This window comes from Artibeus jamaicensis, unplaced genomic scaffold (genome assembly GCF_021234435.1).
Source record: "Artibeus jamaicensis isolate MK-2021 breed Jamaican fruit bat unplaced genomic scaffold, CSHL_Jam_final scaffold_474, whole genome shotgun sequence".
Classification (NCBI taxonomy): Eukaryota; Metazoa; Chordata; class Mammalia; order Chiroptera; family Phyllostomidae; genus Artibeus; species Artibeus jamaicensis.
Window position 1 is genome coordinate 10,692,293 of NW_026522046.1, and position 22,555 is coordinate 10,714,847.

General features: G+C 39.6%; 1 protein-coding gene across 2 annotated transcripts in view; it reads right to left on the reverse strand.

The window, feature by feature from the left end:
* Nucleotides 1-22,555, reverse strand: part of KCNMB2 (potassium calcium-activated channel subfamily M regulatory beta subunit 2) — a 231,347-nt gene that overhangs the window by 63,181 nt on the left and 145,611 nt on the right. Inside the window, exon 1 of one of the 2 annotated variants that reach the window (XM_053658052.1) lies at nt 12,285-12,433. The exons of the other annotated variant lie outside the window; for it this stretch is intronic. The gene's annotated coding sequence lies outside the window, so the exon portion shown is untranslated. Of the gene's footprint in view, nt 1-12,284; nt 12,434-22,555 lie in introns of those variants that run through there. 2 annotated transcript variants of the gene reach the window in all.

Here is a 22,555-nt window from a genome sequence, read left to right on the forward strand (position 1 = left end):
TAAAGGCATGTTGCCTTGAAGGTCTCTTAGCTTCCCATTTTCATTGAATTCAAGGGATTAAAGAAATCATTCAATGCCAGGGCTCTAAAGCCCAGAATTTCAACTGGTGCACATCCTTATTAGTATGCAAAATTATTAAGTAATATGTTGATCAGAAAATGGTATAAGCAGTAAAAAAGTAAAGCCTAAATATCTTTTTTATAAACATTCTTTCATTCAATGGCCAGTATTAGCATATTTTTCTACTTGTTACTTATCTCTGAGGAAGCATTTGGCTTATGAACATTTTTTTGGGGAGATTGCATTATGTGAATCAGCACAGCACAATAGGCATTTTTAAAGCCTTACCTCCCTCTTACCCATCCTTGCTAATCTCCTCCACACATTTCTGCCAGTGTCTTTGTTTCTCTCTTTTCCTTAAATTTGTTTCCTTCTTAGAGAAGGAAATTTAGCAAAAATTTCTTAGATACAAAAAAAAAATGCAAAGGAAGAAAGAAAAATTACTACCCAGAGTCAATTGCAGTTAAAATTTTTAAATTTTGAGACAGGGTACTTTAGGAACGAGGCTCATTTTGAGTAGTTTCTCTGGCTTTGACAGCAGTTGGGTGAAACTTGGCAGAAACTTATGCTGTAGATGTAAGTTAATTAATTTTTGAAATAGTTTTGGCAAAACCAAAAATAGTATCAATAACACTGACATTTTTTTTTTGTTTGTTTTCCTGAAAGGTGGCTGTAATCTAACTGGAGTTAAAGATTTAAATTTTTTTGTTATTCAAATAACCTCAATCAAAAGATAAAATATTTCTAAGATACAAATATAAATTTTACCTTTTCATATTAAGCTTTAAACAAACATTCGAATATCATAATTTGAATATTATAACTTAAATATTATAACTGGAAAAATAATGGTGCTCCCCATGCCCAATATGTGGTGGAAAAGCAATGCTAAACTGGAAAATAAGCAAGAGGAAGCTCTCAATGTGATATGTTTATTATAATCATTATTTTGCAGCCTTTCTGATTTCTAAGTGTCAGGTTCTTTCGTGGAGCATTTACTGGGTGCCACTGCTTTGCAGGTGCCCAGGTGTGTCTCCCATCTCTGTCATCCCAGATGGAGGAGTTGCTGCCAGTGCCTGCCAAGGCAATGCTGCTCTCTGAGTGTCGGTCACGCTCCCCTTCTCTCACTGCTGGCATTAGCATCTCTGGGATGCAGGGGAACCTAATGTGTGCCAGCCAGAATGGGGATATGGTCCATCTGCTCTGCACTGGGCTTTAATCTCATCACCAGTGACGGCTGCAAAGCAGATGCCTGAACATGAGGTAGGTAATGGTAATTTACTCAGAGGCCATGGGAAAGGAAGTTGATTCAGTTTGCTTAAAGCTCATAATACAGACTGAGGGTCAAGCATGCTAAATAGGCTGTCTGTGAAGCTGCAGGCTTTTTGTGGGCCCAAACAGATGGAACTGGCGAGAGGCTGGGCACATTCTGTTTCTAACCCACTAATGTTGCCTCACAGTGGTGACCTTAGACAAGTCACTTCACCTTCATGCTCTGTCATCTATAAATTATAGAATGTACTCTACCTATGTCCCCTGACTGTTATGGGAACATATGACATAATATCAAATCTTACTTATTCATCTGAGCACAGTACAAATGCTGTCTCCTTTGTGGTCATGAAAAGGGTAATCATTCTTTTCAAATTGGCATTTTATTAACATCTCTCTTTGGACACATAATAAATACATTAGCAAACATTCACTGAATGTATTCACTTTATTCTAGGTACTCTTCTAAGTACTTCAGTGGTTATGAGTGGGGGTGAGGGAATAGTGGAATCAGGTACAAAAATAAGTAAGTTCTCAAGGATTTACTTAAAAAATACAAATTACCTATATTCCATCTAATTCTCTCCCAAATGCTTTACGTGAATGAATTCATTCAGTCATCATCACAACATTTATATATGCAGTTTATAGATGAGATGAGAAAATGGCACAGAGAAGGTAAGAGACTTGCTAAGGCCACACAGCGTGTGTGGCAGAGCCTACATAGGTAGCTGGACTGCAGAGCATACACTCTTAATCACTGCAGTTACTTCCCATGGTACGCTGGTGAGCGAATGACTGATGAGTGTTAGAATGTTTCAAAAAGAGAGAAGCACTTTATAAGTTTAAGTCACTACAACTACTTCTGCTACAGATATAACTGTTACTACTGGACTACAATCTACTTTCTGTAGCATTTTGGGGAAAAGAAATCTCAGGTTTCTACTTTGATGTTGAAGCTCAGCTACAGATTGGGAGCAAGCACTTGACTAGATTGAGCAGACTTAGTGTGAGTTGTGTGTTCAGCTGCAGGAAAACTGGGGAAAAAAAGTCCCTGAAATCTTGTCCTCACCTGTAGGGACATGGCATTTAGGGCAATTCTGAGTGACTTCTGATTACTGGCTCAGCCTACAGTGGTCTCTTCCACAAAAGACTATGTATGAGTTTATCTTCTGTACCCCAAACTGATTCTTCACTGACTTTAGCCTGAGTATACACTTTCTAGTACCTAGAATAGACAACATAGTCTCATCCTCAGTTTTCTTTCTCCTTCATTGTTGGTTAAATATGTCCCTTTGAGTATTTCTCAAAGATACTCCATCCCTTCTACCCTGACTGGCATTAACTTCATTATCTCAGATTGTACCACTGTAACAAGTTTCTAATTAGCATCCATCTCAGGCTATAATCTGTATTTTCTTTAGTATTTCCTCCAGTTTTCCATTCTCTAATTCATGTTTATGAAATGCACATCGATAATATCTCTGCATGTTAAAAACCATTAATGGTACCTAATTGCCTCTAAGGTAGACCATGAACTTCTTAGCATGATGATCAAGGTATTCCACAGTTGGGCCCCAACTGGTCCTTGAATATCATCTCACATTACTCTTCCTTATTAATCTCATACATGGTAGCTGCAGTGGATTACTTACTACTCCAGAAATGAGTCATATGCTCCATGTCCCCAGGACAAATGTCCTACCTTTTTAAAAAACTTCCTTTCCTTTTCCCCCTGTTAAAACATTTGATCTCCTTTAAGGCAAGCTCCAGTATCATTTTCTAATTGCCCTAAGCTGGAATTCATTGCTGTTCCTAACAACTCTATGTTTATAGTTCTCTCCTGACACTTACTTTGTTTATGTTTTAGGGTGGTTCATATGCCTTTTTTATGATAAATTGGAGGATCCTTGAACTTAAAATTAATTCATCTTTGTAGCTACACACTGCCTAGCAGTAGTTGTCCTGTATTTTTAGCCCTCAAAATGTGGAGGGCTCATCTCCACACACAGACTGTAGGTTTTTGGGGCTGCAGGCTATTGACCAGTTACCGTATCACTAACTTCTGTATTTGGGAATGTAGTTGACTTTACATTAAGTCTGTGTAGGGGACCCCAGAAAACCTATTAATTCTGATTCCAACTTCCAAGCATCGCTATGGGGGCGAAGAAAAGGAACATCTGCGAAGTACTGGTGCATATGAAAGCTCAGTAGAGGCAACAGCTGACTGTTAGCTTCATGGTTGAACTTCTTGGCACATCATTTTATGTGACTGAGGCTTGGCCTGAGCCATGGGTCTCAGGGACTGATTATCTTCCATAATAAAACACATGTGCAGTTTAATTCCAGAATACTCTAAAAGAACATTCCTCTTTCCTTTTTCCCTCTTTAGGTACTTTTACCATGTCTCCAGTTGCTATAGAACAGACAATGTATTTAACAGTAAATGACTGTAATTTTGAAGAGTTTATTATTATTATTATTTTATCAATTTTTCTGTAAATATTTTTTGTATCCTTTTGTTTTGGTCTTGCTGCAGTATAAAGAAATCCTCATTCTTGTAAAACCATGCATGAAGCATGTTAGGCAATGACTAATTATTTGTTGGCTCGATGAATGGGGAATAAGTGAATGGCCTTTATGATCCTGATAGACAAGAAAGCACAAACTACTTACGTGAGTTGTTCCTCCAATTCAGTCATACAAAACTAGCCTGAGCTTCTAGGCAGCATAGCTGAGGATGATTTGTTTCTTTTTTTCTTGGGGCAGATGGACCTACTGAAATAACAAGTAGGCCCATTGAAAGAATTGAGCCATGGTAGATGCAGGCAGGAAATTAATTTGTCTGCTGGAGGTGATGAGGAAGTTACACCAGGGACTCACTGACTATTAATTTCTTTAGGTCTTCTCCCTCTCTCATTATCTAATGAGGCTCTGCCAAGCAGGAGGCCCATAAACTTCTGCTGTCTGAGAGCCGTGTGTGATTAGGGCTCTTATTGGAAAACCTGACTCTAAGGTCTGTGTGGGTGTGGAAGTCTGTCTGGGTCTTTCTGGGCAGTGTGCACTGAATGATGAGGTGGGCTGCCACAGTGGCTCCTGAAACCCAAGTCAGGTTAGATGAGGGTGGGAAGTGACACGTCTGTGAGGAAAGTCCTTCACGTACCAGGCTCTGGAATAAGGTGCTGGATCGAATTGGCCCACTGGTCATTGCACTGGCCTCCTCAATGGAGAGTGTTTAAAAGCTGAGTTGACTGAGAAGTGGGTCTTTTGTAGATGGCCACCACAGATTGGAGTCAGACCATGAGACTGTTAACTAATCATCTACTTTATGTTCTCTTTGGAAAAAAACAATATCAAAATTTTATCTCCTTTTCCTTTCCTTTTCAAGACTTCTAAATCTCCATGCCCTATTTTCCAAACCATTTTTTTTAGGTTGAGGTTATTGACTAATAAGACCATGGGATCTTAATGGTGAAGTGAGTAGATGATTTTAATTCCCATTTGACCTCTTTTCCAAGTGACTTCCCCAGCAAGGAATGAGAGTTTCCACCTCTGATCTCTTAAAGTGCTTAGTGGATGTATCTCTTTCTACAAACTTATTCTTTCACAAGAATATACCTATTCTGTTCTTCATGCTCCTGCTCCCATTTTCCATAATTCTAGGTCTTTAATACATATTTGCTGATCAACTGGCATCTAAGAATTTAACACCTAGTATTTATTTGGACACTTCTTAACACACATGTCAGGGTGTTTTCCAAGCTCCATTGGTTCTCAGACATATGTCACATTCAGAGGAAGCTCTGCTGTATAATTCTACCATGATTTTCAGGTCCACACGGGTGGGAAAAACCTGTCTACAGGTTTCCATAGTCACTCTGAGTGTCATTACCCAACCAAAGGCAGAAGAAAATGCTGAGATGATAAATCTGATCAGCTTTCCCAGAGGTTAGAGACATTTCTCAGACATCTCTGCTCTCACACATCTATACTCCAATCTGTTCAATTCAGCTACCAAATTCCACCCCAAATTATCCCCATGCAAATACTTGAAATCCTGCCTTTAATTAAGTCTTCACACTCAGAACTTTGAGCAATTCCATGTTAGTTAATTTCCCAGGTTTATGGCTTTAAGCATTTCCTAATGCAAGTTTTAAAAATTCCTAGTGAATGCCAGCATCCAATCTTCAGATGCCAGCCTCTGCCCAACACAGAACTGCTCTGAGGCTCTTGCTGTAGGAGCACAGCTGACTAGATGGCCCAGAACAGCACCAGATGAAATTTTCACTCTCAGCCAGAAGAATTGTTTAGAAATATGCTCACTTACTTTATTCACAAAGTAGGAAGGTTCAAAGGAAAGTTGCAACCAGCCTTTGAGAAAGTTGGATTAGAATTATTATTGTATATATTCTCTTAGGATTAGTTGCTTATACTTCTGTGTTAGGTGTTACAGTTTGAAATCAGATATAATGATTATGGATGCCAAGCTGTTCTGTGGAAGTCTGTTTTATCAGGATTTCTCATAAGGGCAAGAAATAACCTTTATATATTCTTTTTCTCTGAAAGCATTCTAGTGTATTACATGCATTCTTCATGACAACCGTGTGATAGGTAATAATATCCTCATTGTTACAGGGAAAGTAAAGCTCAGAAAGAGAAACTAAGTCAGTGACAGTGGGAGAATTTGAGCTCAGGTTTTTCAGGCTCTTGGGGCCGTGCTTTCTCCATCAGATCACACTGTCTCTGTGGGTAATTTGATAAACAGGGTTCAACCATTAGGAAAGTCATTAACCAAGTTCCTGTTGCTCCTCCTGAGATCATAGGGAACAGGGAACCACTTGTTTGTTACCTGAGATCTTGGTTTGTTGCAGTCATTATGACTTGTCAGTAAGAGGTTTCCTGAGTTACAAAAGTATAAGCACTTGTCTCTCCTAACAGAGAACAAGTCTCAGTAAATATTTCAACATAGTGGACATGGTGTCACTAAGACCCAAGGCCTCGGGGTAACTAAGAAATAGGATTTTTCCCCTGTCTTTTTTTATTGTTGTTCAAATACAGTTGCCTCCATTCCCCCCCCACCACCACTCCCACCCACCCCAGCCATCCCCACCTCCCACTTTTGATCCTTCCCCCTTTGGCTTTGTCCATGTGTCCTTTATACATGTTCCTAAGGAATAGTTTTGATTCCAAGGTAATTTCAATTGTGATCTCCCATTCTCAATTTTCAGCAGCTAGCTTCTCTTTGTGAACATTAATCCACACTTGTAAAAAGCATCAAGTGTGAAATATTTTCACAGTCCTGGGGAAAGGATACAGACTGAAGTCCAATCTCTTTGTGAAGAATCCAACAGTATATACAACTCTCTACTGAGTGATGGAGAAAAGGGTTGCGCCCTGCACTACCCAATCTCTACACCTATTGATAAACCATCATTTTTCATTTTTAAACTCTAATTTTTTTCAGATATTCTGGGACTCTTAGTATCCCCAAAGATCCTCTCTCTTCCTGGAATGGCATCTGGCCATGTTTGAGCTGGTTAGAACTATGCATTGATAGAGCTATGAAAAGTTTCTCTCTCCTTAGCACATAGGTAGGAAATCTTGATATAGGAATCAAGAGGGAAAAAGAGCAAATGTTTATGAGAGAAAATGTATTATATTTGGTGAAAAACTTTACAGTAGACTATGCTCCAGGGTATGGGCATAGCTGGAATACTCTTTGATTCTTTACTTTGTACTTGCTATTGCTGAATATAATTTAGCTGTAGTTACTTTTGAGTAAAGTGGTGGCTCCAAGTGAAGCTACGTTTGGCTTCCGCACACACAGAAACAGATGTCCCAGAGGAAACGGGGAAGGTTCAGTATGCTGGAAGTCAGAACTCTCAGACTGAAGTCTTACTTGTGGCAGCCACGCTCAGTATGAGCTTAGTTAATCACCGGACTTTTAAAAGCCTTGATTGCTGTGCCTGTAGAGCGGGTATTGTGCATTAGAAATGCCAGTCACATTGCCTGTCATGCCTGTAGCCCCTTCTGTCTGATCCTGTTTTGAAACAAGTAACCTCACTGCCCAGAGCCACAGCCAGGTGGCCCTGGGTGGATGCTGGTAGGAGGTGGGCCAGCAAACTTTGAGGGAACTTGTTATGAAAAGGTGATTTGGGATTTATAATAGGAAACATACAGTAGAGCAATAGAATAGAATCGGGGCTGAGAGAGGTTGCGGTAAGCGGAAGTTAGGAGCACTTTAATTAAGCAACACTGAAGCTGAGAAAAGATTTACAGATTCCATGACAAGACTAAGCCAGTTACTATGTTAACTCAGCCTTTGAGACCACAGATTTGGAAATTTATGAATTCCTATCTGTTGTAATTTGTTTATCTTCAGCAATTTATTTAATATCTCTAAGGCTCTAGAGTTTTCTGTGGTTTTTTTTGTCAGTGAAATAAAGATAATAGTAGCACTTCCATCACAGGGTTTTTGTGAGGAATGCACACGTTAATACACGGAGCCTCCTTTGAGAAGTACTTGGCACTTCCTTGGGTTTATGTCTGTGTCTATTGTAACTTTTATTGCCTGAGAAACACGATACCACATGCTTTATGTTTTTGTCAGTGAACCTTTCAAAAATCTGATAAGGTATGTTCTGTTCCTATCTCTACTTTACAGAAGGGGAAACTAAGGCACAGAGAAGTTAATTAACATCTTCATGGTCACAGAGATAGTAGATATCAGAACTGACATTTAAACCTGGGCATCTGGGCTCCAGAGTCAGCTTTACACAGCCTCTTCATGACTGCTGTGTTCCAACAAGAGAACAGAGAAAGGAAGTAGGGAGCGCTGAGTCCTAAAGAGCGCTGACAAGTGGAAACAGAAGAACAAAGTCAGCCTGAAGAGATTCGTAGCTGCCTTTGGCCCAACACAGACCTAGGAAGCCCAAACATGCTTGTTCTTCTTCTTGGAGTCCCACAAGATACTTGTGTCTCCTTCCAGGAAGCACCCCCTTTCTTGAGAGGTCTCCAGTGAGCCTCTGATCCAAGTACAGCAATAACACATAGAGGAAGAAATGAAGCTGAGCCAATGTGTACCGACCCTTACTCTGTCTTGTTCTCTAGGATGAATGAAAAGTTTTTGTTCCATGGAAACAGGGGTTGGTTTGTTTTGCTCACCACCTGCCACCTAACATTTAGCACAGCACATGGGAACCGCTGAAACACTCAATGAATGAATGAGTACAAATGTGTGAAGCATTAAACAAGTGTAAAATATTATTACTTCCTTCTAATGTTTGATCTTGCTGTTCTTTTTCTTTCAAAAAGTAATTACCAATCCACACAGGTGCAGAAAAAGATCTTCTTCTAGAAAACTGAGAACTTATATTATAGTCATAAAAGTAAGTGGTTCAGATTCCTCATACTTGAAGGACTAAGAAAGCAAAAATGTATTTAAGGTTGTTTTTCTATATTTATCATGTCAACAATTTATCAGACATGTCTAAATATAAAAGACCCATTATAGCTTCAGAAAACATGAAATACTGTTATTAACTTGCTATATTATGTGTATTTCAGCCTAACCATTGTAATTTCGAAGAGATCACGGTCTCTTTCTATATCTGCTGGTAGTTAAAATAAGATTTAACATATATTACAACAGCAAATCATATTCTAGTGCTATTAACCTTCTTGAGGGTCACACATCTATAGACTCTAAACCAAACTCTGTTAATGATACTATTTTACCAATCTACAGAAATAGATGTTTTACATTCTGCCTGATGTCACCTTCCTTTCAAACAATGTCCCTGTTTTTCTGGCTGAAAATTCACAGCAAGACTAGTAGTTGATAAATCTGAACACTTTTCCAGCTTTCCCTTGATCCTCCTGCACTAAATGTTCAAAATGGACTGTTGGAGCTTATAGTGCCACGGGCTCCAGAGATGGAAGTGAATAAAAAGTCACTTCCCCTGCAGGAAAGGCAAAACCCCTTGGGATACGCCTCCCTGCCCCCATCCCATAAAGACTTCTGTGCCCGCAGAATTTGCTCAACACAGAAGGAGCCTGGGGATTTATGTCACTTGTAGTAGCAGTTAAGAGTCTATGTTTACTTTTTCTTGGGGAAAATTCAGAGGATAAGAAAGCCCAGCTGTTCTATCTCTGAGTCTCTGTAACCTTGAGTACAGAACTATAAAGAGATGGGGGGGGGGTTATGGGGTGGGAGTGGGGTGGATATAATTTGACGTGGCTGTGTCAGGTTGCCATCATATTTTTTAAAAATAAAACTTAGAAGTATACATTTATGTTTAAAATTTCTAGAGTGGACTGGGTATTGTAAATACCAACTAATTTCTTGGTATTTAGACATGTAACTTCTTCAGAGGCTGAAACTTTGGGGAGACAGCATGTGCTGAGTATTGTGGGGGGACCATTGTGCCTGGTGTGACCACAGGCCCCCAGAGGTCCTGTCTGCATGATCTACTGCTCTGCTGTGTAGCACACAGTGGTCATACCTTACGTCTTTTCACTTTGCTTTCCCTCCAAGAATTTCACTCATCTGCAGACCAGGCTTAGTCCTAGTAATACCTCAAGACATTGCTTCTTATAATGGTCCCAGACTCCAAAAACCATGCAGTTTATTCTGCTCTGAACTCCCCACAGTCCCAAGAGACATGCCTGGACTGGGCCTGGTACCTTCTGCCCAACCACCCAGTGCCCCTCTGTCAGGTCAGGGGTTTGGATACTTCTTGGCCAGCATACATCAGGGCACAGTGATGGGAAATGGTGCCCCACAGCCATATTGAATAGTATTTCAAGGTGTGTGAGGCCATTAACTCGAAACCCTTTCAGAGATTCCCCCATCCCCAGCCATATGCTTGGAATCACAGGTATGTTTGTCTTCCTGCATTACTTTGGGCATTTTTTGACAGTCCCCAATATACCCCTATTTGCTCTGTCAACAAGGGCTCTCTAATGACTCTCTTGATGGGGTGTCAGAGGTGAAGAAGAATGTCTCAGGTTTTAACTGAGATGTTAATTATGTTGGTGACAGACCTACCTCAATGGAGCTTTATTAGCATCTTTACTTCAATCTCAGAAAATACAAATAAAGCAGATATTTAAAATTTTGCTTTCATTTTCACCTTGACAAGAAAAATGATAATTATTTCTTTGCATTGGATAATGATGTGTTATGGGCCAAACGGAAGTAAATTTAGAGGAGCATCCAATGTCATTGGAGTTATTTGCTATGCCGCAGTTCTGACTTCACAAGCATGGAATGCCCATCAGATCAGAGCGATTTTACTGTAGCTGAGAGCTGGGTATGCAGGTGCAGAAGCTGTCTGATAAAGGCCCCCTCCTTGTTGGGAGAGTGTGCTATTTCATTAGATGTTTTACAAATGTGAGTAGCATTTGAATTTTCCTAAATGGATTACTTGATTTTCTTAATCATTTACCATAGAGTAGCTTCAATGAATGTACTCCATGAGATCCATACTGACAATGAAATTGCCTTTATGAGGTATTCGATGATTTTTAATGCTATGATTCCTTAGTCAACTATATTTTTATGATGGATATTAACAGTTGGTTAGACTCTTTATCTGCTTATTACATCCATAAATTAGTGCATTATAATCACTAAGAAAGAGGAATCCGTTAAAAAGTTTAATTTATTCTTTCATATAATAGTCTTAAGCACTGGACAGGTGCTTATCAAATTACCTCCATGTTGAACTTCTCTGCAATTACTGGACAACTCTAAATGTAGCCTACGAGCCTTGGTTAGATGCAGAATTGTGGTTTACAAGAAGGGATTTAAGCTGTTTGTAAGGTGAGTTCATTTACTAAGCAGGTTTGTGCTGATGGTTTTCCATCATCCAGGTCCTCTGCTAAACTGGGGCTCCAGCCAACATGTGGAGGACACAGGCTGGCTCCTGAAGGGCTTTCAGTGTCATAGTTGAGTGAAGGATGTGGACCCTTTGTCTGAAATTGGCAATGGGAAGCCCAGAGAATATCGACATCCTCCCCTTTCACCCAGACCAGAGGGAAAGGCTTGTAGGGAGAACAGCTTTTATGGGAAAACCAGGGAGAGCAGCCCTGTTGTTAAGGGCAAACCAAAGTCAGTTAAGGGGAGGAAAGTAAAGAAGGAAGAATGGGATAGGGATGAATTTGATGGAGGCAAGAGGCCCTTATGGAAAACTAATAAAGGCAGTGGGACATCTCTCCCCAAGAGGGCTAGAGACAGTAAAAATCCACTGAGTTTTGACTATGTACCATAGTGTTTAATATACTAGCTGTTTCACACATGTTGTCCCAATTATTTTCAAAAACATCCCTCTAAGTAGATGTTACATTCATTTTATAGGTGAGGGACTGAGGTTAGAATGGTTAAATATCCATCAAAATTCAAACTGCAGTACATGGGAAAGTTGATGTTCAAATATAGCTGTGTCTACCTCTAAATATACTATCTTTCATACAACACATGCCAACACCACTATCACAAATTCACAAACATATTCAACCATTCATTCAATACATACTGAGACCCTGACCGATGGACACAGACAACACTGTGACGATTGACTGTGGGAATAGGGGATGAGCTGGATGGAGGGGGGCAAAGTGGGAAAATTCAGACAACTATAATAGCAAGAACAATAAATATTTAAATTAAAAAATGACAAGAGGCAACACACACACACAAACCAAAACAAATACTGAGACCCTATTAGTGCCACACAGTCAAGATGATCTCTCTCACTCCTTTCTTTTTGGCTTTAATGCTACTCTCTCTCCTTGCCTGCTTCTTATCCTTTTAAGTTTCTCTACACATGTTGCTTGTGAAGAATCAGTGACTTTGCCTCCCAGGTATGCTGTTCAGGAAGTTATGTCATTTTGTCATATTCAGCTTCTCATTTTTGTCCTGTAAAGGGGAGGATAGTAAGAATCCCTACCTCAGGATCTTGTGCAGTTTCAATGAGATGGTACATGTGAGAGCATCTGCTGGGTGGATGGCAGGAGCTGATGAAGTATGTGCTCATTAATGTGTTCAGCAAAGATTCTCTCTCTGCAATGGAAGGTGGTCCAGGCACATGTCTCTGTGGAGCACAGGAGCCCAGCTGATGGTGATGATGGTGGGTAAAGATGAAAAAAATCCTTGAAGGCAGAGGTCACAAGCTGATTACCTAAATGTGTGTTTTGTCTGGTACACTCAGTATTAAAAAATTAGTTACTAACATTTATATAAAATTTTATATAGAAATTTGTGGATTCTCTTGAAAAAATGGGAAGAACTGTCAGTAGTAGGTTGGAGTTTCCACATCAACTGGAGCCAAGCAATCGTGCTGCCTAGTCTGGGTGGCCATACGTTCTGGTTTGCCTGGGGACAGCCTGGTTTATGCTTATTTTCTTCTTTGCATAATTAACGATAGAATACCCTTTCTCTTTGGTTTGGACAAGTTTTATACATTCCCCTCCTCTCTAGAGTGCTACAGTGTCTTTTCCCCCTTATTCCCTCTCACCTATGTTATCTTCCTACCTCCATAAGCATTTGAATTTGTGATCTCGTTTTAAAGGCCACTTGCTCCCCTTGACTTTGTTTCAATAGTATCCTGCTTTCCAAAGATGCATCAGTTTGGAGGTGAGAAATATTAGCTTTTCCACTGTCAGAAACTATTTTCACCAATCACTCTTGAATGCAAGGAAAAGGTGATGTTCTGTGCAATGGCACCAGCCCTGTGGAGAGGCTTCTGCTAGCCTTGGCAATTCCCTGGAAAATTGAGTCAGAAGCAGACTGTCCCCAGAAGCAAATTCTTTACAAATTTAAACAGTGGGTATTATTTTCAAGGCTATCCAATAATGGCCTGTTACTGTTGTAGAGCTTGTTCTTTTCTTTTTTAAAACTGATTTTAATGAGAGACAGATTGGGGATGGGGGTGGAGTGGGGGGAGATAGAGAGAGAGAGAAAGAGAAAGGGAGAAAGGTTGATCTATTGTTCATGTATTTATTGGTTGCTTCTTATATGTGCCCTCACCAGAGATCGAACCTGCAACCTTGGTGTATTGAGATGATACTTGAACCAACTTAGCTACCTAGTCAAGGCAAGATCTTTCTTTCACATAGAAGTTTCTTCAAAATGCCACTTGAGGTGAGCAAAAAAGTGTTTTAATTTCTAGTTTTGCAGATGAGGAAGCTGACTGAGCAGTTAAGTGACAGCCTAAAGTTGCATAGCCCATAGGTTTATACAAATGGGTCTGGCTCTTAGTTCTTACGAATCCTCTACTTCTGCAACTCCCCATCCCTCCCAACATTCACATATGTGCACACTTTTTTCAGTAATCTAAAGACATTTCTCCACTCAACAGGCTTCCTTCACACACACACACACACACACACACACACCATCCATCTTATGACTTTTTCCTAACAGTATATGAACTTATCACTAAAAATAATACATTTAAAAAAAATGTATGACCTCGCCATGGACTTTCATCATCTTCTGCGATGATATTGAGAGAGGGAGGGAGGGAGACAGAGAGAGAGAGATTTAGTTAATATTTATTTTCAGCATACAATGAGATAGATGTGGTCCCTGACTTCATGACATTTATAGTCTGGTGATCAGGGGTAACAGACATTAGTTAAATAATCACAAAGTTTGTAATTAGAAGCTGTAATGGTGGGCAATACAGACAGTCTTCGCCCTCAGGAGTTTACATTCCAGTGAAGGAAAAGTAATGAGAGTTATGAGAGGGCATAATAGAGGAGGGTGGGAATGAGGAGGTAGAAAGGGCAGATGAACTATGGAGAGGCAAATACATCTTTTCTTAGAAAATGAAATTTGATTTGAGGTTTAGCATGGGGCTGGGGGTTGGATAAGAGAATTCTAGGTAGAGGAAAGAGGATGTGCAAAGTCCCTGGAGCAGGAGGAAATTTGGCTTATTGGGAGAAGTTGGAGAATACCAGTAGGTTAAGGCTCCAATAGTGAAGGAGGGTGTATGACCTGAGGCTCCCCAGTGCCATAGGACTTTGGGGCTATGTTGAGCATCTTGGGCAGCAGTATTCTGAAAGGTATGGGAAGTAACCATTTTAAGCAAGAGAGTGATAAGATCAAATTTGAATTTTGAAAATATTGGTCTTGTTGATATTTTAAAGTAGAACAGAGTGATGGAGGGGGACAGTAGTGCATGTGGACAAGTTATAATGCTGGAGGTGCTGGTGGCTGGGACAAGGGGAGAGCAGTGTTGGCGTGGGCATTAGAGGCAAAGACTGACGGTGACGAGGTATCAGGATTACTTCTAGGTTTATGTCTTGGGTGGTGGTGGTGTTATTAAGACAAGAAATGGTGAATGGGGGGCAGTTGTGAGGAAGGGGGGATTAACACTAAAGATTTAATGCCAACAGTTTGTCAATGGGACCATGCTGACTTCCACTCACCAACAGAAACACAAATATCCTCTGGTCTTTGGTGGAGAGGTATTCTTGCCAATCCATAGCCATTCAGTCAATATATATTTACCAGCACCTGCTTGAGTTTTTTACTAAGTATCAATGTTGTCAGCAAATATGAGTATTTCTTATTATTCAAAATGTATATATTAGGCTAAACTGGCAAAAGTTGTGTCACTGGAGATCTCTTAGTAGAATTTAATCCAATCCTGAGTAATTCTGTCATCTCTGAGCTACTTTCCTGACATTATCCTCAATTTACATGTTATGGGCAGTTCCCTTAAACTACAATGCATTAATAATACATTACAGTTTTCTCTTTCTCTTTTTCTGTTCCCACCACTACTTTGAAAGCTTCTTAAGGATAGGGAGTAGGTCATAGTCAAGACTGTTTTCTATGTACCGGGATATGCCTGCCACACAGGACTTTTGCAGCAAATAGCTGTTGAGTGAATGTTTTATATTACAGACATGTTTTAAATCTGTCACTCATTCATCTCACTGTTGTCCCTATAACAATGTACTATAGACTTCCAGTCAAGATGGTGGCATAGGTAAACACAGCTTGCCTACTTGCATATCAGAATTACAACTAAGTTATAGAAAAATAATCACTCAGAAATGTCACTCAGAACTGTAAGAAATGGAGTTGAATGGAAGTCTGACAACTATGGAATTAAAGAAATCACATCCATCCAGACAGATAGGAGGGGAGGAGACATGGAATGGGCTGGTCCCACATCCACATGCAGTGGATAAAAATTCAAGAGGGTTATCTAAGGAATAAGCAGTTAGACCCCATACCAGGCCCACCAGCCCAGTTTTCCAGTGCCAGGAAGATAAGTCCCTATAACTTCTGGCTGCAAAACCCAGCAGGGATTGAGTAGGTGGAAGAAATTTCTGGAATCCTGCTGTGGCTGGTGAGGCTCACCAGATTGAGCTCCAGCCTGTGAACCAAAAGGTTGCTTGTTCGATTCTTAGTCAGGGCACATGCCAGGGTTGAGGGCCAGGTCCCTAGTTGGGGGCATGTCAGAGGTATCTGATTGATGTCTCACATGTTGATGTTTCTCTCCTTCTCCTTCTCCTATTTCTAAAAATAAATAAATAAAACATTTTTTTAAAAAAAGAAACTTCTGGAGTCCCAAGAAGTTTACCTTAAAGAATTCACATAAAAACTTAGACTCACTCCCTCTGAGCTCCAGCACTGGGCAGCCTGAAAGGCACCAGTGGCATTCTGGGAGAAACTGAAGTGTTTGACATCAAGGCAAGAGTTGGGGGACAATTTTCTCCCAAATAGAAAAGTGGGCAGAGGCCACTGTCCCTTTGCTGAGCCCTCCCCTCAAAGAGCCACAGGTTGGTGCACCAGCAGGTTAGTGCCACCTCTGAGATTCCATCAACCTGGCTAACACTGTTTGCTGTACCCTAGAGATCCCCTAAGACTCCGCCTTACCCAACTTATGGGCTCACCCAACCTGTTAACCATGACTTTTCCATATGAATTGCAGGTCTTGGCTCATGCTTCACAACTTCCTAAATCCTAGCAAACATGTGACAGCCAGTCTCAGCAAGCCCCTGGCCCTGATACCTTTTGCTAAGTGATTCAAGCCCAGCACTAGCAGCAGCCAGCCTAGATTCATAGCTTGGCTGGGCCTGAGAATCTCCAAGCCCAGCACAAGTAGCAGCCATCGAAGATTGCTTTATATCTAATGCAGGGAGGCCCTGGGCAGAACACAGGTAGGGGCTGACCTTAGCCTTCACCACCCAGGAAACCCTATAGCTATGCACCCAGTGGACAGCTATAGGCCACATTGGAGCACCACCACCCTGCCTCCACACAGATGATCCTCCACAGAGGGTGGAGGTTGGTGGTCAGTAGTCATAGGCAGTTTTTGCAGCTGACTGATCTGGACAAATCCCTCCTATTGACCTGCCAAGAGCACTCAAGGCTCAAATACATTAGGAGGGTGTACTCAGCCCATACCAAGGGTATACGTCGATTACCCAGCTTGGGTGATAAGAAAGGCTGTTCCACCAGACTCTACAGGAAACCTACTGCAGTGGGTGATGCTACCAAGACAGAGAGTCAGAGCAGCTCTACCTAATACATAGGAACAAACACAGGGAGGCTGCCAAAATGAGGAGGCAAAGAAACATGTCCCAAATGAAAGAATAGATCAAAACTCCAGAAAAAGAGCTAAACAAAATGGAGATAAGCAATTAATCAGATGCAGAGTTCAAAATACTGGTTATAAGAATGTTCAAGGAACTTAGTGAGGACGTCAACAGCATAAAAAAGATCCAGTCAGAATCAAAGGGTACACTAATTGAAATAAAGAACAATTTACAGGGAAACAGCAGTAGAGCAGATGAAGCCAACAATCAAATCAATGATTTGGAAAATAAGGGAGCAAAAAACAAGCAATCAGAACGACAAGAAGAAAAAAGAATCTCCTCCCCCCCCACACACAAAAAAACCAAGGACAGTGTAGACACCCTGTGGGACAAGTTCAAGAAGTCCAACATTTGCATCATGGGAGTGCCAGAAGAACAGAAAAATCAAGAAATTGGGAATCTATTTGAAAAAATCATGAAAGAAAACTTTCCTAATTTGGTGAAGGAAATAGATATGCAAGTCCACGAAACACAGAGAGTCCCGAACAAGATGGATGCTAAGAGGCCTATTCTAAGATATATAATTAAAATGCCAAAGGTTAAAGATAAAGGGAAAATCTTAAAAACAGCAAGAGAAAAGTAGTTAGTAACCACAGGAAAGTTCCCATAAGACTGTCAGCTGATTTCTCAAAAGAAACTTTGCAGGCCAGAAGGGATTGGTAAGAAATATTCAAAGTAATAAAATACAGGTACCTACAGCCAAGATTGCTCTATCTAGCAAAGCTATCATTCAGAATCAAAGGGCAGATAAGGAGCTTCCCAGACAAGAAAAAAAAAAGGAGTTCATTATTACAAAACCATTATTACATGAAATGTTAAAGGGATTTATTAAAGAAAAAGAAGATGGAAATGTGAACAATGAAATGGCAATAAATAACTATGTATCAACAATTGAGTGTAAAAAGCAAACTAAGCCAACAAGAAGAGCAGAGGTGGAATCATGGATATAGAAAACACCTTGAGGGTAGCCAGATGGGAGAGGGGGTGGGAGAATGGAAGAAGTGAGGGCATTAAGAAGTACAAATAGGCAGTTACAGAATAGCCATGGGGATGTAAAGTACAGTATAGGAAATGAAGTAGCCAAAGAACTTATACTCATGACCCACTGACATGAACAATGGTGTGAGAATGGCCTGAGGGAGTGGCAGGTACTGAGTGGAGGGGGCCAAAGAAGGAAAAATTGGGAAAGCTGTAATAGCATAATTAATAAAATATAATTAAAAATGAAATAAAATCTTTGACAATTAAAAAAATGTACTGTAATGACTGCATGGACATTTCCTAGAAAGTAAGTGAGGAGGATACTTGATACATAAACAACTATTTCAAGCTATAATTAGTTAAAATGTAAGAAAAGTTGTTCTAGTCACTTGAATTCTGAAGTGCACAATTAGAATCATTAGCTCCCTGATTTGGGGGAAGAGATGGAGCTAGTTTGTCCTAATGCTACTGCAACAATGCTTGGTTACAGATTCTGGGAGGGGGATAAACTAAGACCTGGTCTACATCACCTTCAACATTCTTTAATCAGACCAGTGGACAGCCTTTCTCTTATCAATGTACAGGCTTCTTTTATAATTACCTGGGCAGGGACACTCATGGATCATAGATCATAGTTTTTCACTAGTAGTTCAATGAATTTAAAATATGAAATATCCTTGATTAGTGTGTTTTTTAAAAGATTATTTATTTATTTATTTATTAGAGAGAGGAAGGGAGTGAGAAAGAAGGGAAGAGAAAGAGCTGTGTGATTGCCTCTCACATGCCCCTCTACTGGGGACCTGGACCTGGCCCACAAGCCAGGCATGCGCCCTAGACTGGGAATTGAACTGGCAACCCTTTGGTTTGCAGGCTGGCACTCAATTCACTGAGCCACACCAGCCAGGGCTGGTTAGTGTGTTTTTAAAAGATATTTTCTTAGTATTATTCCTCTCCTTGACTTTCCAACTTATTCATAACAACTGATGTCAGTCCACTTGGAAATTGAGGAGTCTGTGTAGAGACTCCTTTACAAGCTCTTTCTGAAAGCCGTTGCCCACTCTGAATGCCATCCAAAGTCATGCATCAACTCTATTACTGCATAAGCAGAGTGGAATGATAGGCCTCGGGCGTTATGTCAGGTGCACGTGAGCTCATGGGTGTGATCTTAGACATTTGTTTGTAGCCGTAGAATGGTAAGGTCCAGAATAGAGAATATACCCTCTTCTTTGATGAGAATATAAGAAGACCCAAGTGGGTGTGGATGAGGGAGTCTCAGTTTAGCAAAACAAGTGTAGAATTTAGAAGCAGGCCCCATTAAGATATAAAGCCAATATTCACTGAAGCCCCGCAGCATTTAAATGGTTAGCACTTAGATAAGCTTTTACGTAACATTATTTGAGTCCTCTTATGTGGCATAAGATGGATATTTCTACTTAATTGTTTTTATGAATTGAAAGTTATCATACTTACTATACTAATTTTCAAATAAATGTGCTATTCCAGAAAAGGCATTTGTTTGGCACGCAGAGAAATGCTGGGTTTGCAGCCAAGCTCTGTCATTCACTTATCTTGTGTTCCAGGACAAGCCTCTTGGTCCCTATGAGTCTCGGTATGTTATGAATGTTAAAAAGGGATGTTTGAAACATGTCAACTATGCAGCAGACTCAAAACAAATGACAGATTTTATTTGTACTCATATAAACATTTTACTGGACATAATAGAATCATCTCTCACAGGAAGATATACCAGTGTTTTGCAAATATTATCTTCCCCACGTGAGTTTTTAAAAACTCCTTCCTTACAGTTGCTGATGTCCAAAAGCTTGATCCTTTCTTTTTTCATATCTCACACTCAGTTGGTTGGAACATCCTATTGGTTCTACTTCCAAAATATATCAATATCTAGAATCAAAGACTTACTATTAATTACCTGCTACAATTCCTGGCCTCAGCAACCATTATGTCTTACTTGGATTACCACGATATTCTGGGTCTCTTTGCTTTCATTCCAAATTCCTTATAGTCTGGGGTCTAGACTCAGCAGAAGCGGGTGATCATTTACAAATTTAAGTCAGATCATATTACTTCTCTTCTCAAAACCTTTTGTTGACCTCCTATCCAAACCAGAATAAAAATCAAAGACCTTAAATCAAAGACCTTACAAGGAGTGATACAACCCTATGTGAGTTGGCTTCATGTTACCTCTTCAACATCATCTCCTCCTGCTCACTCTAGCCACACTGCTTTCCATGCAGTGCCTTCAATATATGATATAAAATATGCCTTGCCTCAGAGCCTTTGCACTGACTGTTTCTTCTGCTTAGATTGATTTTGCTCCAGCTCTCTATGGTTACATTTCTCATCTCTTTCTGAAATGTCACCTCCTCAACAAGACCCATTCTGCCCCTCTGAACTAAAATTGAAAACTTCTGATGTTTGCTTCCTCAAATCCCAGTTCTACTCTTGCTTTATTTTTACAGTGTTTTATTGTAGAAAATTTCAAACACATACAAGAGTAGAATATGACAAAATACCAAACATCATCACCTTATTCAATAGTTATCAACTATCCCCTCACCCATTACTTCTCATTCCAGATTATTTTAAAGCAAATCTAAAATCATGTAATTTTATTTACTATACAGTCAATTGTCAGTTTTTTATTATTCAGGATGGGTTTATTTTTAAGTATTATATGTACATTAATATGTGCACATATGACATTTTATGTACACAAAAGAAAACTGTTTAAGGATGACATTAAAGGCCAACTGGAAAATTGTTTCTACAAGGATAAAGTATAAAAATCCAAAATCATATAATTACACTTGTTATTCAGTCAAGTCTCATTATTTGTGGCAGTTATGTTCTATGAGGTTGCTGTGAACACATTGAATTAGCAAATATTGAACTGTTGCTTGTAAGGGAAATACAGCATGAGGTTTCTGGGAGCCTCGGGTCACAACATTTTTCTAAGCCATTCTATACATAACCTTGTTTACGTGTGTTTCTATTAAAGACACCTTATTAATATATGTTGTTGATTCATTAACATCGAACTTATGGCCGGCAGCACTATAACTCATGCATGAATGAAGCTTATTCGACACACACATTTTCTCCATAAGGCACATCACAGCCTCCTTGAGCTTAGGAACATTAGACAGGAGTTCAGCATTACACTTGGGGGCCATTTGAAACAATAAAATTACCAAAAAAAATACAAAAATGTGCAAAATGTAACACTAAATAAGCCCTGAAAAGAACATTTGTTTATAGTTATGAAAGATGAAATAAGAAAGCAGATCATTGCCTTGTTCACCTTCAGGTGGGAGCCTATGTGTCAGATCCCTTGAATATTTTGCTACCCTGTGCATGTCCATGAGTGACTACAAAAGCATTGTGTATTGATTTTGGGGTCACAAATGAACTTTAGTGAGTAGGTGAAATTGCAAACATGGAATTAGCAAATAATGGAGAGTGGGTATATATTAGTATCTACCTCTAACAGAAGTTATTTTAAGAAACATAATCACAATATTATCTCACCAAAGTTTTAATAATTACTTAATATCACCAAATATCCAATCTTTGTTGTCTCTTTCAAGCTATATATTTAAATATCCAATTTTTGCTAAGTCTCTTTTAACCTGTAGATTCCCTCTCCACTTCTCTATCTTTCTCTCTATGAAGAAACAGATTATTTTTTTATGATCTGGATTTTGCTGGTTATTCTTCTGGTGTTGTTAAATGTTGTTCTTTGCCTCCTGTGCTTCCTGTACATTGGTATTTAGATATGCAGCTTAGTAAGTTTCAGGTTTTATTTTTATTTTTTAATAGGATTATTTTATGGGTTGCATTTTGTACTATCATCAGAGAGCATATATTGTGTCTTTGTCTCTCATTTTATCATGTAAACAGCCACTGATGCTCACTTTCTAGATCAGAGGTTGTGAGACAGGGCTATTTTTCCTCCTTGGGAACATGTGACAATGTCTGGAGACAATTACCAGCATCCAGTGGGTAGAGCCAGGGATGCTGCTACATATTGCATAACACACAGGATAGACCCCCATAACAAAGAATTATTCAGACCAAAATGTCGGAAAATAGCTCTATTCTAATTCTATTATTCCTGATTTGTTGATTAAGTAAAATACTTTTATGAGAGAGAAGCTTTCCCTCAGTGTTTAATCATAAACTTTGAGTAATTCAAGATATAAATCATATAGAAATGGCAAGATTTAAACATAGTGGTGATCAAAATTGTCCCATGTTTGGCCAGTAGGGACCTATTCAAATAGGTGCATGCTTTTTCCTTCCTTCCTTCCTTCCTTCCTTCCTTCCTTCCTTCCTTCCTTCCTTCCTTCCTTCCTTCCTTCCTTCCTTCCTCTTTTAATAAAATATATAACTTAAACTTTTTAAATTTATTATAGATTATAGATATACTTATTGGTTTTGCTCATGAATATATCCAAGTATCTAAAACAGTGTTTGGCATATAGTTAACACTTAGGCATATAGTTAATAAATGACTAACTGAGTGGTTGGAATGGGTACTATTTTAGATTGGGTGATCAGGGACACCTCTCTGGAGATGGTACACTGATATGAGACCTAC